We start from the raw sequence: 16477 nt of genomic DNA on the forward strand, positions 1-16477 counted from the left end.
TGTGGGTGTCCTGACTTTTTCCTCACATTCCCCCTCTCCCATAGGTACTGGCGGGTCCTGCTGCTGTCTGGATCCCTGCTTACTAGCTGTCCCCGCCCATCAGCTGTGAGTATGGGGTCCAGTGGCTGATGATGGAGGTGGATATACAAGGCTGGCAATGAGGTGAAGATGCAGCACATGGAGCCGGTTGTGCCCATTGTTTGTGCCTTTACTGTGTGCCAGCTGCCAGTTAGAAGGGCTCTGCCCCCATCCCGTTTCTGGCTAGCATTGAGTGAGTTCTCTGAAACGTAGAGTCCATTGTTTGTGGGCTGGTGCCAGGCTGTGGCCAGTTATCTCTCACCTCTGATGCCCGCCCCCCATCAGCCCTTAATGTGCTCCCCATCTTGCTATTCTCTGGCTGCTGTTCTCCTTCCTCTTCCCACTCCCCACCAGCCGGGCTGCTCCTGCATAATCCCCTGCCCTCCAGCAGGGTGCTCCCAGCACTGTGTAGAAAACAAGCCCCTGGCTGGAACACTCAACTCACCAATCACCTAGCTGTCAGGCTCCTTCCTTTTCTAGTGTCTCCGGCTGGGCCAGTGCTCTGGCGATGTGGCTCTGCAGTGGTGAGGGGTTGGGGCAGAGGGTGATTTCCAGCCTGTTCATGTCCTGACACTGAAGGCTCTGCAGTATCTCCTGGGGCAGGGGCTTAGCATTCTGTTCACCTAGATCTCCCCAGCTGCCACAGGTCCTGCCATCAGGGAGTGAGGGGCTGCTCCATTCCCAAGCACCCTCCTATGCTAAGTCACCTCTCTGGCTGGTTTTGCTGAAACTCTGTAGCCATGTTCCTTGGGCTCCAATGCACATAGCATCCTTAGAATTTAACACTTTCCTGACCCCATGATAGCTGGGTTACAGGAGGCAGCTGGGTTATGCTGGTGGCCAGCAGCAGCCCGGAGGTGTTAGCTGCTGTTCAACATTGTGGAAGCAGAAAGGAAAAAACTGCTTTCATACAGGGGGAGGGGCAGAGGGAAGCAAACACAGGCCAGATCATCCCCGCTTCCTCATGCCCCATGGCTGGAAGCAGCTCCTGTCTCTCCTTTCATACACTGCAGAAAGACTTCTGCTGATGGTATTCTGGTATGAACCCGGACTGAAATCTGGGGAGGGTATATGACCCCCCACATGCCTCCTCCCCCATAATGGTTTGGGAAGATGCAGCACCACATACCAGGATAGCTGGATCTGTCCCCAGGGGCCCAGCCAAGCATGGAGGATGGAGAGCAGCAGGCAGAGAGGATCAGGGTGGCTCTCCCTCCCCCATGTGAAAGAGGTGTACCTGAGTGTGTGTCACCTTTTCCCCATGTGTGCGTGGGGGGAGGGGGTGTTACCCCTCCCCGTGGGAACCCAAAAGGCTTAACAATAAGGAGATAAATAAGAATGAAACTATGCAATATTTCTTTTCAACAGGCTCTCAGTCAAGCTGATGTTAATTTGAATGTTGGTGCTGCCTAATTCTAATTGCTTGCCATTGAACTTGCTTGAATATGAGTAACTTTACAAGGTGTCCTATATGCAGCCTCGGGAAATAGTCACCTGACTTCTAGTGAAATGGCCACTGATCCAAGCAATTATTTTGTATGGTTTCAGGACAGTTTCTGCCCAGAAAACTGAAACTTAAATTTGAGATCTGAGTGACATGCTGCATTTGTAGACCACCCGCAAGTTTTGGTTTTGGTGAAAACTAAATCTATTAGGTTTCTGACTGGCTATTGGGATGATTCATTCTCTTGTGAGATTTCAAAAATGAAGCCAAGAGAGCACTGAACAGGCAGTTTCCCCTCTATTAGACTCCATTTATTGGATGCCTCATCAGCATTTTTTTCAGCCCTCTCAGGCAAACGAAAGCTGCGTTGTGGGGAGAGACCATTGCATTGCTGGTGCTAGTCCTTTACTGGTAGTAGCAACTCTGAAGACCCAAAGAGATGAGTAATGGGACCCTGAGTGTGTGCTCTTATTCTCCATGGTTAGCCAAGGCCCAGTCATTTTAACACAGAGCAAGGCTTTCTGCCGTCTCAGGCAATAGCAGCAGCGTGTGACTGTGATGACTCCCATTGTCTGTGCTAGTCTTCTGGCCTTTTGGGATTTGAGGTATTTAATTCTTCCTTTGATTGTGGTGCAGTGAGAGTTGGGGACCCAAGAGGAGAGAGGGATTGCTGGGGAACAGGTGAGAGCAGGGTCTGACGAGCACTCTTCCCAAGTAGGTTCCAGTTCCCTGGGGAAGATGAGTGCTGTGGGCCAGAAGATGGATGGTGGAGTGGAGTGGAGTGGAGCAGGCTGCTGGGTCACTCTGACTTCTGCTGCTGCAATGGGGGTGAGAGCCCTGCTTCCAACCCATGCCAGGTAATGCCTGAGGCTGCCCTGGGCTCTGCCCGTAGGACAGTTGATGCAGCCACTGCAGGCCCTTCTCCCCAGAGTGTGGGTTCTGGGGCAGCCACTCCCACAGGCTCCATGTGGCATGCAGGGGGGCACATGCACTCCCTGTATTGACCCACACACTCACCATGAGCACTGGGACATGTCTGAGTATGGAGGCAGCCCTTCCCATTCCCTCCCCCTGCAGTGGTGCAGCCTGAAAGTGCTATTCCTGGGCTGCACAGTTCCTGTGTTATGCCTAGGATGCAATGTGTCTGTGGGAACAGGTGGGCAGGGGTGGAGCAGAAGCAGGGAGGGGGGATATGGGAGGATCAGGGGCAGGGAAGGGGTGGGGCACAGGCAGAGCGGGGGTGGGGTGGGGTGGGGTGGGGGCATTTGGCCAGTGCACCCTTCAGAATCCCTGCAACAGTTGCCTCTTGCTGCCTCCAGCCATCCTATGGATAGAATGGCTCTGGTAACTTTCCCCATGTATATCCTGAAATACAATTGCTGTCAAAGTCATTGTCCTTTTCCCCCCCCCAACCCCCCCAACTCCAAAGTCTAAGTGACATGGATTATTTATGTGATACACTCTACAGAAGCAGGGACTATCTTAATGGTCAGTGTTTATATGACACTTAGTAGAGCAGGATCAAGGTCCATGCGCCCAGGCACAGCCATGGTACAAATAGATAATGAGGATTTTGTTAATTAATATGACTCTGGACATTCTAATTTAACTGCTGGGATACTTGTGATTTTACCTGTTGTTAGACAAGAACACTGCTGGCTGTGAATTCTATTATGTACACACTGCAGTGACTGAGTAATGCTTATTCATTGATTACTGAGAATATTTATTCATAGACCATTGTCCTAAGGCCAAAGGAGTGAGATGAGAGCTTTAAAAGACAGGTTATTGCCTGTCTAAAGCATTAGCAATTATCATGTAAATCACTGTATTTCATAAATGCACAGGAAATGTTCATGCCTAGTGTGAATGCAGGGCCCAGCCAACCTATTTCAAATCCTCAGTCCTCTACTTCATATATATACAATGAGATAATTAGTTATGATCACTTTGTAAATGACTTGTTGCTTTACTTTTTTCAGCAATGCCACTGTTTGTTGTGGACAGAGTCAGATAAATAATGTAAAATAAATTTTCTGTGTGAATTCCATTGAATGCTTAAATGAATTGCCTTCAAATGCTGAACCTCAAATACTTGTGACATACTGCTTGCAGATGAACCCTGCACCCAGAGTTTTTACTGAATTGTTGAACAAGGAATTTGGAAATAGAAGATAAATTTGAAGGAGGAACAGGCTGTCTATATATCCAAGTAGTCAGAGAGACAGCATTCATGAGACATGACTCATGCATCTAACGAAGCGGGTCTTTGCCCAAAATGCTTGTGATCCAAAATATCTGTTAGTCTATATGGTGCCACAGGACCTCTTGTTATTCTTGGAACATGTTATTCTCTTTGAATCCTGGCTCTGTCACTGGCCTGCTTGAGAGTAAGTTTTGCTGCTGCTCTGTGCCTCAGTTTCCCTTCTTATCCTTTGTCTTGTTTATTTAGATTGCACGCTGTCTGGGGTACTCACTCTGTGTGTGTATGTTCCAAATTCCATTGGAGCCTGTAGGTGGTACTTTAATAAACAAATTAATAATAATAATGCATTCTATAGCCTGCTTTTGTTAGAGAGAAAAGTTCAGCATTTATGCTTAGCACAAATTATCCAGGGAGGGATGTATGCAGGTGGTTTTGTGGAGCTTTGAATAACCTTAAAATTCATCTGCTTAAAAGGAGCTTCTCACTCATTGACTGCAACATCCTTTCCAAGAAAGAGCCTCCAAGACAGCTTTATTCAAATAGATCTCTTTCTGAACCAAGATTTGGGACGTTCTGGGGCATAGACTACTCTGAGGATCATGAACCTTTTTGAAAATTGTCTGTTTTTCATGCTTTTCATTTTTCACTCATCACTCCTACCATTTGCCTTTAGAAGCCAACGTTCTGAAATGTCAGATGCCCACATCAAAAGAATTCCTAAACCTTCTGAAAACTGAAACGTATTTATGATTCACTTACTGTCTGCGCTCTTGCCAGTGGAGTAGGAGACTCTGTGTGAATTCATGTTTTCAGGATAGTGCAAGCCTATGGCATCTCAGATTGGGGTTGGGTTTTTTTTTTCTGCACTTTTTATCAGAAAGCCTGTGCTCATATTCAATTACAAAACAGTTCTTTGCTCCCATGTTCTTCCTTTTTTTTTCTTTGCTGAAATGACAAGTTTAGTGAAAATTGTCAAAATTAACAAAAAATTTCATTGCTTCTGAAATGACTTGAAAATAATTGCCAAACTGTGAAATTCACCACAATAGAGTGAAAGTTAACCCCTTTGGAAAATTCCCAGAATGTCATAGTTTTCTTGTGAAAATTTCACAAGAACCACCAATTCATTTTTGCATCCAGCTACATGACAGTTCTTTCAAATTAGCAGAAGTTCAATGAACTCTCTCATTTTGGGCTCCAATCCAACAAAGCACTTAGGCACAAGCTTAACTTCAAGTACCCAAGAAGTCCCAGTGAAATGTGTGCTTGGGTACTTTGCTAAGACAAGTCTTTTGCAAAGACAGTGGTCTTTATACTAATTCACATAGGCTGCGTCTGCACTAGCAAGTTCTTTCAAAAGATTGTTTGAAAGAAGGGGGCTCTTGTAAAAGAGCCCACGGAGCGTCTACACACACAAAGTGTTCTTTATGAAAGTAAATGAAAAGAATGTGGTACTCCTTTTGAAATCACTCTTCCTTTCTCGTTTCAGGAAGAGTGCCCCCTTTCAAAAGCAAACATGTGTAGATGCTCCACAGGGCCCTTCTCTTGAAAGAACAGTCTTCGTTTTTGATCCCTGGCCTATTCTTTTTAAAGAGTGGGTGGCTATGTGGACACTCTCTTTCGAAAGAGCAGCTCACTCTTTTGATCTGCTTTTTTGTGTGTGGACGCCCTCTTTCGAAAGATGTCTATAGTATAGACATAGCCATGTTGTAGATTTCTGGTGAAATCCACGAATGTGTCCTTTTACAAATTTGTGAGATGTAAAGTTAAATTGTAAAGACATTCACCATGCCTTTCTCTTTGGGGGTGGTGATAGCTGTGGTCATTAAGATAATGAGTTCAAGTTTTTGCCCAGCTGTAGAAGCCATTAGTTCATCCTTAACTTTTTTTTTAGTTCCTGAGGTCTCAGTTCCTGTTTTTATCCCCAGAACAGATATATCACAAGTAGTGGCAATGGAAGCTTCCTCAAAGAGGAAATCTACAAGGAACTGGAGTATTGAATCTTGTTTTGAGGGAATCCTGACCTCAGTGGGAACTTTGCTATTAACACCAATGAGTCAGGATTTCACTGCATGCTTCTATTACCTTCTGTCAAGAGGTCACTGATTGTGATGGTGTTTTTTGTAGTGTAGATGCCTGATGGTTTAGGACCTGGACTGACAGCCACCAAAATAATTTCCTGTACACCACAGAGTGAGACATCTTTTGGGCACTTGAGTGGAAATGGTAACCAGTGACCTTGGACTGAAAGATGGAATCGCATTACCTATTCCCCAGGCCATTCATTTTTCTTGTTGAGGTAGAATTAAAACACATGCATTCTGCAATGCTTGCAGAGCCATAATTAGCTGCTGTAGCAAACTGTTCCTTAAACATGAATCTAACTTTTCCAGCAGAGTTTTATTTTGCACCAATCTGAGGGAAAGTTGCCTCTGTGTTTGTATATGTTGGAAACTAATTATTAGTAATTAGCAGACATGTTTCAATTGTTCTCCATAATAAATAGAGAAATGATTGAGCTGCTGGACTAGAAGGCAAGAGATCTGAGTTCAGGCTGGACTCCACCTCTTTGTGCCTCAGTTCTCCCACTGGAAAATGTGATGGTAATGGTGCTTGTCTCCCACCTTTGGTCCAGCTTGTTTATTTATGCTATAAGCTCTTTCAGGAAGGAGCAGTGTGCTTGTACAGTCCTGTGCACAGTGACATCCTGATCTCGGTAGACATGTAAGAAGTGAACTACAATTTTGTTCACTATTCAGCGAGGCCTGGAAATTCTTTTGATTTTTTCAAATGAGTTCTTTTTTTAAACTTGGCATAAGTCTGGAATAAGCATCAGTCCTTTGGCTGTCACTAAAGAGTTGATTATTTTTGAGTCTATTGAACATGTCAGTGGGGGCAGGGTGTTCCTGGCCCCAGGGACATCAATGGCAAAGCTCTCAGTAACTTCAATGAAGTCAGGATTTCCTCACAGCTGACTCTTTTCCTCCTAACTATCTTAAGTACTTGTGTGACCCACCATATCCCTAATATTCAAGCCTGGCACAATCTTTAGTGTAATTATCCTCACCACACACTTGTGAGGTCAACCCACTATTCCCCTCATACAGATGGAGAATTGAGGCACACCTGGACAGAACACTTGCGAAATTGACATTATTATCCCTATTTTACAGATCAGGATTTGAGGCAAACAGAGGCAAAGCAACAGATTTCTAAATGTATTTAGGCATGTCACTCTCCTGGGTTTGCCCAGGATCACACAGTACATCTCTAAGTAGAGTCAGAAATTGAACCCTACTTGCCTAAATCCTAATGGATTGGTATTGGCTCTCTCCTGGAACCCATCAGTCTATAGCATTCCTTGAAATGAGGTCCTAGGCTTAAGGGAATGTACTTTTCCATGCTGAGTAGAAAAGCAACCAGAGAGCTTTTGAGGATGGAATCCTCCAGCTTTGTAACCTGATTCAATTGCCGTTTTTATCTCTGGATCTTTAGAATACCTGTTTGTGTGCTGAATAAGTGTTGTATTTTGTTTAAGGTTAGCTGTGAGCAAGCTTTGCGATTCTCCAAAATGCAATGGGTCATATTTGATTTTCAGAATTCTTAAAGTGGTTATGGTCAGAAACGTGATGCAAAGACGGCACTGTTTGCACCATACCTATCAGCCCATATCAGCTCCCAGCATGTCTTCTGAGTCATATCTGCTCAGTTTACTGAGAAAAACAATTTTCTACTGCTGTCAGCAGCACTGCAGAGCTGTGGCTGAAGGAACCATATCTTGAGTATTAAGTTTGGCAACTGTATTATGATGAGAGACTATTTGGGTTTATTAATAACCTACTGTGCTGAATAAAAGTGAACAGAATGCAGCCCAATTTTTATGAAGGTGGTAGGGGGCAGAAGAAACAGCGGTGCAAACACGTGATTCCATCTTGTGTGTGGAGCAATGGAAGTGTATTGATGGAAAAAATGCAAAGTGATGCATACTGATCTCACGGACCCTAGTGTAAATTCATTGACCAGAGTAGTGTTGCTCCAGATTTGCACTGACGTCAGCATAAATTCTGGAGCTAGGGTTGCTGGGGCTGCTGCTACACCCCATAGCTTGAGGTGTTTTCTATTATGTACAAGGATTACTACTTGGTTCAAGGGCTTTCAGCATCGCCACCATACACATTGTTCCAGCACTCCTGGGATGCAAGTGAGGTCCTAATTGGGCTCTAGATCTGATATATTTATTTATTTTGGTATGGTTAATTTCATGACCATTAAGCCTCCACTTTTAGGCTGTCCAAATGAAAAGCTTCAAGCCACAGCAACAGTTCTGCCAAAGAATTATCAATACTTAAGGTAGCACCTGTTATAATTAGTCTGGCATAGTATGATGATTTCTGCGGCATATTTAAGGAAACAAGCAAGCAGTTCTTCTCTTAATCCCCGGTGAGTACAAGCCTAATGGAAGCAGTTCCCATAAGATAATAGAACTAAAGTCCCTTGGCAAACCCATGTGAGCTTTCTTGCTTGTTATCTGAGGGTCATTCATCATGTTACTTAATATGTGTGGTCATGAAAAACAAACACAAACAAAAATGGATTGTGGGTCATTCCAAATTATTTGTGCCTGGAAACAGGTAAATTAGATCAACTCTTCCAAACTTGGATACCTAAAATTAAGCTCCTAAATCCATACTCAGGCACCTAAAAAAGTAGGCTGTTTTTTGAAAATGGTGAGAACCCAGCAGTTCCCACTGACTTCAGTGGAGTTCTTCTGACTTATGCTGGAAAACTGGAAATATGTCACTATGTCTTTTTCCCAGGCTCAGTGTAAGTAGGTGAGAATTATCTGGTTTAATGGAACCCTGAAGTTTGGTATTCCCCCTTCACCCTCAGTTTTCCTGAACAATTTATCTGCTTTGTGTCTCAGCGGTCTTTCCTAGAAGTATTTTGCAAATAATTCCTTAAGATCAAATACTACCATTCACTGTGGGTTTTCTTTGTGTATCACTAAAACTAATGATGGCCTATTTGTAATAAACCTCTTCTTCCGTTACCGAATGGGTGGGAGAGAGCCACCTAAACCTTGTCTGTAAAACAGGGGAAGCATGAAATCACCTGCAACCCAGAAATATTTAATACAATATTTTCAGTTCTCTCTATCGTAGCAAAACTGCCTTGTCATACGATTGATATGCAGGGCAGTTCAACCAAATAGCCCGTGGAAGAGTATACTGATGCAACTGATGTGTAAAATGTTCAGAAGTGAAGTGATTTAAGAGTCCAACCATCATTTTCAAAAGTTACATAGAAGCCTATGTATCGTTAAAAGTTCCTAAGTCCTATAGACCTTTTACCTGAGGTCTAAAATTAAAATTTACATGAGCTCAACTATTCCTGGGAGAGCATGCTTTCCCACCCCCGGCCAAGAAGCATGGAAGTGTTTGAGCTAAAAGAGTTTGGTGAAGGTTGAATGTGTACTATGGGGTTTTAATGACCATACTCACCCTGATATAAAGGACTCTGCATATGTGGATCCATTATGTGAAATCTCACAGACGTAAATGCCCCAGTAGGACCTATGTTAACCTTTATGAATGAATTGCCATGAACCCAGATGACCTTCTGTGTTCTTAAGTGGGAGCTGGCTTTCCTGCTGTGCTCTCCAGGGCAAAACAAAATAGCAGTAAAGTAGCACTTTAAAGACGAACGAAATAATTTATTAGTTGAGCTTTCCTGGGACAGACCCACTTCTTCAGCCCATAGCCAGACCAGAACAGACTCAATAGTTAAGGCACAGAGAACCAAAAACAGTAATCAAGGCTGACAAATCAGAAAAAAATTATCAAGGTGAGCAAATCAGAGAGCAGCGGGCGGGGCGGGGGGGGGGCAAGAGTCAAGAATTAGATTAAGCCAAGTATGAGAGAGAGCCCCTAGAGTGTCCCAGAAAATTTGCATCCTGGTTCAAACCATGTGTCAATGTGTTGAATTTGAATAAGAAAGAGAGTTCATCAGTCTCTCTTTCCAAAGCAGAGTGAAAATTTTTCTTCAATGAGACGCAAACTCTTAAGTCATTAACAGAATGGCCCACTCCATTAAAATGTAGACTAACTGGTTTGTGGATCAGGAGTGTTTTCATGTCTGTTTTGTGCCCATTAACTCTTTGTCTGAAAGAGTTTGAAGTCTGTCCAATATACAAAGCATCTGGGCATTGTTGGCACATGATGGCATATATGATGTTAGGTGAGGAACATGAGAATGTGCCTGTGATTCTGTGAATAACCTGGTTAGGTCCAGTGATGGTATCTCCAGAATAGAGATGTGGGCAAAGCTGGCAGCGGGCTTTGTTGCAAGGAAAAGTCCCAGGACTGGTGTTCCTGGGGTATAGACTGTGGCTGTTGGTGAGAATCCTCATCAGGTTGGGAGGTTATCTGCAGGAGAGAACAGGCCTGTCACCTCAGGCCTTCTGGAGTGTGGCATCCTGATTCAGGATAGGTTGTAGGTCTTTAAAAATGCGTTGCGGTGGTTTGAGTTGTGGGCTGTAGGTGATGACCAGTGGTGTTCTGTTCTTGGCTTTTTTGGGCCTATCTTGGAGTAGCTGGTCTCTGGGTATTCGTCTGGCCCTGTCAATTTGTTTCGTTTTTTTTTTATTTCTCCTGGTGGATAATTCAGGTTTATGAATATTTGGTAAAGATCTTGTAGTTTTTGGTCTATCAGTAGGATCAGAGCAAATGCGATTGTACCTAAGGGCTAGACTGTAAACACTGGATTTAGTTATGTGTGCAGGATGGAAGCTAGAAGCGTGTCGGTAAGTATAGCGATCAGTGGGTTTCCAGTACAGTGTGGTACCGATCAGGCCATCCTTGATTTGTACTGTAGTGTCCAGGAAGTGTATCTCTCAGGTGGAGTAATCGAGGCATAGGTTGATGGTGGGGTTCAGATTGTTAAAGTCTCTGTGGAATTCTTCTAGAGTCTCCATACTATGGGTCCAAATCATAAAGATGTCATCAATGTATCTTAAGTAGAGAAGGGGTAATAGGGAACGAGAGCTGAGGAATTGTTGTTCCAGGTCCTCCATAAATATATTAGCATATTGTGGGGCTATGCAGGTGCCCGTCTAATTGAAGAAGCATTTTCACTCTGCTTTGGAAAGAGAGACTGATGAACTCTCTTTCATATTCAAATTCAACACATTAACACGTGGTTTGAACCGGGATGCAAATTTTCTGGGACACTATAGGGGCTCTTTTGCATACTTGGCTTAAACTAATTCTTGGCCACCCCCCACCCGCCCCTCTGCTCTCTGATTTGCTCACCTTGATGATTTTTTTCTGATTTGTCAACTTTGATTACTATTTTTGGTTCTCTGTGCCTTAACTATTGAGTCTGTTCTGGTATTGCTATGGTCTGGAGAAGTGGGTCTGTCCCACGAAAGCTCACCTAATAAATTATTTTGTTAGTCTTTAAAGTGCTACTTTACTGCTTTTTTGTTTTGATAGTATGTAGACTAGCACGGCTTTCTCTCTGTTACTAATCACCAGGACTAGGTTACTTAGTTCTTCATCTTCAGACAGTCCTTCGTCATGCAGGAACCTAGGATTTTCTACAATGGCTACAGTTGTTTTTGCAGACATAATTGTAATGGTGCTTTTGTCATTTTCACAGTGACGTGAATACACCAGCCTGTTTTGCTGTGCAGTGACGATGACACTTAATGAGAAACTCTTTAGTCACTGCACTAATCAGAGGTGACAGTGGAGAGATTATATTGATAGGTAAGGGAGGTGGGCTGCCATAGCAGGGGAATCCATACAGGTTATTTTCCAGGTGGTGACAGCACTTCATAGTATCACATAGGGAGGGTGATGATAGCAAGGTGAATTCATCATTTATGTCACTGGAAAAGAAACAAACACTGGATGCTTCAAAGGAAACTAAAGTGAGGAGAGTTTGTGACTGACGCAATGTTAGAAGGGAAACAAAGAGTACACATTTCAGTAATGACACTGTAGTTCTGCATGTGTAGGCAGCTGCAAGTGCAGTGCAGGTGTGGGGGAGGACTGACCTCGTGCCCTATCCCAGTCATGGTTTTATTTTAATCTTTCTGCTTCTGGTTTCACTGACTTGTGTAGCTCAGTGATGCTCGGCAGGGATGCCCCGTCGTCCTGCGGACGCTGAATGGGACTCAGAACCAGGGACTCTCGGAGCTGTCTTACGTTCCGGGCATGAGTCAAGAAGGGTCCACCTGACTTCTAAGTCTGTCACTGTTACCGACTCTGCGGGTGACTTTGGGCAAGTCACCCAAACTCTCTTAGTTACATAGCTTAATTTCAAATGCACCACAGCAGGGTTCCCTCTAATTTTTTCCATCCAGGGGCAGAATAAATTTTATGTGCACCAAGCTGTGTGCAGATGTGCACAGTCTATAAAAATGAATGCAGTCCACTGTGGGAGCTCTGCTAATTAGCTGGGCAGCACCTGAATCTCTCCTGGGCAGCCACCCAAATGCTCAGCTTTCAGAGAGCATTACACAACAAGGAGCCTGTGACCCACAGGGGACCGAATAAGTGATCAGGGGTGTGTTGGAAGCTGCTTAGCAACTGTAAGGCATGGGAGGAGGATCACTCCCAACATCCTCCCCATCCCTACATGTCTGTGTCATGCACTGTCTGACCAGTCAGGTCAGGTGCTGAGCTTGGGAGCTGGGCGCTAGGGTTTGTCTAGATCAGGGGAATTTGCAATGGTGTCAGGGCATTGGTACAGTCGAGCCTGGTTCCCCTCTTTGGAACTGATGCAGCACATCTATATTGGAAGTATGCAAATTTCCCTGCTCTAAGATCAAACAGCCCAAAATGATCATGCCATGACTGATAGTTTATTGCCCTCTAGTGCTACCTACTGGGATTGGATTCAGGACCTATTTTTTGAACAACTCTTTTAATTCATAACAAAAAAGCATACTGGACTTCTTTTTTGTTTTGATAGTATATAGACTAGCACGGCTTTCTCTCTGTTACTTTTAATTCATGTGTGTCCAGAAAAACTCTGTTCTCTCTCATACCCTCCAGCCCTGTGGAAGACCTTAATGTTGTAGGCACTGGTGGAGTCTGATCTGGATAAGTATTTTGTTTTGACTCCATTTAATGGTAATCGATCCTGCCAGAATATTTGCAGTCACCTTCGTAGTTCCCAAGGTACAGACAGGCAATTTTTTTTTCATTAAGCTGTCCACTATTTTTGGTATGACACTCAGGAAAATTGTGGAATGTTCCCTCCTATTTTATTAAGGAGAAATGATTTTTCAGTCAGTCTTCTACAACTGGGCCCAGGGCTTAAATATACCACAATCCTGAAATGGCCCTTCACACAACATGGAAAGAATTAAAGGAGGAGTTTCCGCAATTAGTTCTGACTAGTCTAAACAGTAGTCATGGGTGACAGAGAATTCCAAAACCAGAATGTTGCTGAGATTGCTGAGGAACATAAACTTTGCTTGCAAATGTGCTCTGTTGACTGTTCAGGTGCTTTTGTCGTTACAGGATGTAACCTCAAGTCAATTCCCATTTTACCATTCAGAGCTCTGTATGTACTCTCATCCTAGCATGTTCCAGGAATGCCCATTATCTGGGTTTTTTCCCCCTTTTCTTCCATGCCTATGTGAAAACTGGCTTTTATTGGAATTTTTTTAAAAAAAAACTCCTGTACATGATTAGGAATACTTTGTTTTGTGTCAGTGTGAACGCTGAATTCTGAGCCCACTCTTTGCAATTAACAGGCACTTTTCCATGTATTTCAGTGCACATTGGGTCAGTCTGAGTTCTGAAAGAGGTGAACTATCTCTTGTCGGAGGGACGCCTGCTGTCCAAGGTCCAAAACCTGTGGAAGTTCTGCCTCCTGCCCCAGCAGCCTGAATGTTTCATTGTTCCAGGAGAATACAGCTGTTCACGGCCATGGAGGAGAGGACATATTTTAGGAGATTAGAGCTTTGAACTTCTGCAATGCGCCCTAAAAATGGACTCTGTGCTCAATGGAGTTTGGAGAGAGGGTGAAGAAAGCGGAGAACAGGAACTGGAGGGCTGCAATCATAGCAACATGTGTAGCTAAGCAGATTGATTGTCTTTCAGTCAATATTTTTTACCAAAAAAAAAAAAACTTATTGGAGATGACTTTTGTTTCTCATAAAAAGTTGTATTTTGATGAGAAATTGCTTTGAAACATCGTTTTAAAAGCCTTGAGGGTTTGTTTGTTTTGTTTTGTTTTTAAGTCTCCTTTTCTCTTACTCTATCTCCATTTACCCACTGAACAGAAACCCTGAGCAATTTTAATTTGATTCAAGTTAAACTGATTTTTGTGGGGGTTGGGGGGTATTAATTTCATTTTGATGAAAAATTGAAACCGTCCTGGAAGTTTTAAAGTTTTCACAGAAAATACTTAGTGTTTTTTGACCAGCCCCTAAGGGTCCTGTAATGTATTCATGCTTATAATATGTCTCTGAGGTAAGGCATTTTACAGGTAGGGAATTGCGGCAGAGAGACTAAATGACTTGCCCAAGGTCACAAAAGAATTCTGTGGCAGAGCAGGGAAGCTATCCCAGGTTAGTGCTCTAATTGCTAGACCATCCTTTCTTTGCCTGCCTGGTCAGTGTATAGTGACCCACCAATGCTTTTCTTTTATTAGTGTTTAACCTAATTGCTTTTTGAAAAGTCAGTTTAGCTTTAAAATTTCCCTTCTTCTCATCCATGATTTACATAGTTATTGAGTAACAATTTCTGTCTTTAGTTCCTTACTGGGAGTCATGGGAGGGATAGGAGAGCTGGGGGCACATGTGGAAACTGACTTTGTCAGGTGAGCTTAACAAGTGCCCATTCCCTTCCTCTGAGAGAAGCATAATTTTTCATTGCATTTGCCAGGTGGCAGCCGGGAACCAAGGGTGGAGTGCATTGTGCCACACGGCTCCAGGCTATAGGAACTTTTTCCAGCACCTCCTCAAGGGGAAACTGCAACCTGCTTTGGATGTATTTCCTCCTCTAATTGCGTTAGCTGTTTTTTGTTGTCAGGCAGAGTCACAGCCATGGTGAGAGGTGTTTATTATGTGGATTGGAGGTGAGCTCAGCTGGAACGCATATTCCAGGTTTCCATCTACAGGGTCTTGAGCCACATTTGGTGGCAGAGTCAGATAGGGTTGTGCCAGGCACTTGGTGGAAGACAACATCACAGTGGGTATAAGAGCTTGGCCGTTTTGTCATGAGACGTGTAATAATCCTACCACATTGATGAAAATACTGGAGAAGTTTAATTTGCTCGTCAAAAAAATTACTCAGCCAGGTGCTGTATGTATCAAAAGTCAGGCTAGGTGATCACCACAGGTCCTTCCAGGCTGAGAATCTATAAATTGACATCCGTTCTGAGTGATGGTACTAAAGACCTGGCTATATGGCTGTGTTTAGAGTGCTGGCCTCAGACTGTCCACCTGGGCTGGGAGAATCACTCCTGTAGGCTCTAAGATGCTGTGCATTCATACCCTCTGCTAGGCCTGTCTATAGATACCGAAAAACTATTATCTGTTTCCCTGGGTCCTCATTATAATGATAGTTATTCTCTATTATGGATTCCTTGCTTGATTCAGCTCCATGGCTCTTGCTCCCATCCCATTCATTCCCAAACCCCTGCCTTTCCAGTCACTACTGAGGTTTTTATTAGCTTCCACATAAAAGCGGAAGGAAATAATGTCAAGTTATACAGACCCCCAAATTGTTTAGGGCTTTATAAGAGGAATCAAATCCTTAATCACCCTCTGGAAAAGAGTCATAAGTAGATTAGATATTGTCCTGCTTATACAGTGTGTTATTGCCGCTTTAGTTGTATGGCATCTCCCAAGTGGAAGGTCAACTTCTGAGATGTTTAAAGCACTGAGAGCTGTAGATTACAGTATAGGGATCAATCCTGCACTGATCCTTAGGGGAACAGCTTGGGTCTGCTAAAGGTCTGCTTCTAACTCCTTTGATTCTGTGAATTTCTGCTCCTTCAAAGACATTGTTCTGTACTGAGTAACCTGAGTAAGCTGCACTCCTTGTGCGATTCACTGGTTTTCCACGTTATGGCACGTTCAGTCAGCTGTGTCCAGGTCTGTGACTGTCCCATGTTTCTGGCTTGGTGTGTCTGTGCTCCTGCATCACGGGCATAGCTCAAATATTCAAATAGCTTAACATAAAGTAATGGACAATTAGATTTCCATAGCAGTTAATACATTACCCAGTTGGAAGGGCCATACTCAGAACTTCTTCCTCAGCTTTCACAAAGGCCTTACTCAGGCAGAACTCTGAACTTGCTGAATTTTAAGACTGAGTCGAACTTGAGTAAGGAGTTCAAGATTTGGTTCCTAATGAATTTAGTAAAATCTGTTTTTAGGCTGACCTCCCACTGGCCAGCACTCTCTATAATACAAAGATTGTTCTTTCCTAAAGACAGCCACTATTTCCCACTGGGTGGTTGTTCACGGCAGAACAATCTCTGGGGCTAAAATCGCATTGCTCCTGCTGTGTAGAGAGCATTTCCAAGATGTGGGTGGATTATCCTTTGGATGACGTGGCCAGAACTCTCACTTGAATCTGGAAAAAAAGATGACCCTGGAATAGTTGCGTAACTTTGGGCTGTTCAGAGCATGGATCCAAAAGGCTGACTTGCCTGAAAATCTGATCACTTATTCCAGTACGTACATGAGAGCTGAGTTCTGAAAGTTCTTGCCTCCATGGCTC

At 43.7% G+C, this 16477-nt stretch overlaps 1 long non-coding RNA gene across 4 annotated transcripts in view; it reads left to right on the plus strand.

Moving 5' to 3' along the window:
* The window catches only part of LOC142001937 (uncharacterized), a 37388-nt gene extending 23447 nt beyond the window's left edge, over nucleotides 1–13941 (plus strand). For all 4 annotated transcript variants that reach the window (XR_012642588.1, XR_012642587.1, XR_012642586.1 and 1 more), the window contains one exon: nucleotides 13519–13941. This is a non-coding gene — a long non-coding RNA (uncharacterized LOC142001937). The remainder of the gene's footprint in view (nucleotides 1–13518) is intronic.
* Nucleotides 13942–16477: the final 2536 nt, after the last annotated feature.

This window comes from Carettochelys insculpta, chromosome 26 (genome assembly GCF_033958435.1).
Source record: "Carettochelys insculpta isolate YL-2023 chromosome 26, ASM3395843v1, whole genome shotgun sequence".
NCBI classification, from domain to species: Eukaryota; Metazoa; Chordata; order Testudines; family Carettochelyidae; genus Carettochelys; species Carettochelys insculpta.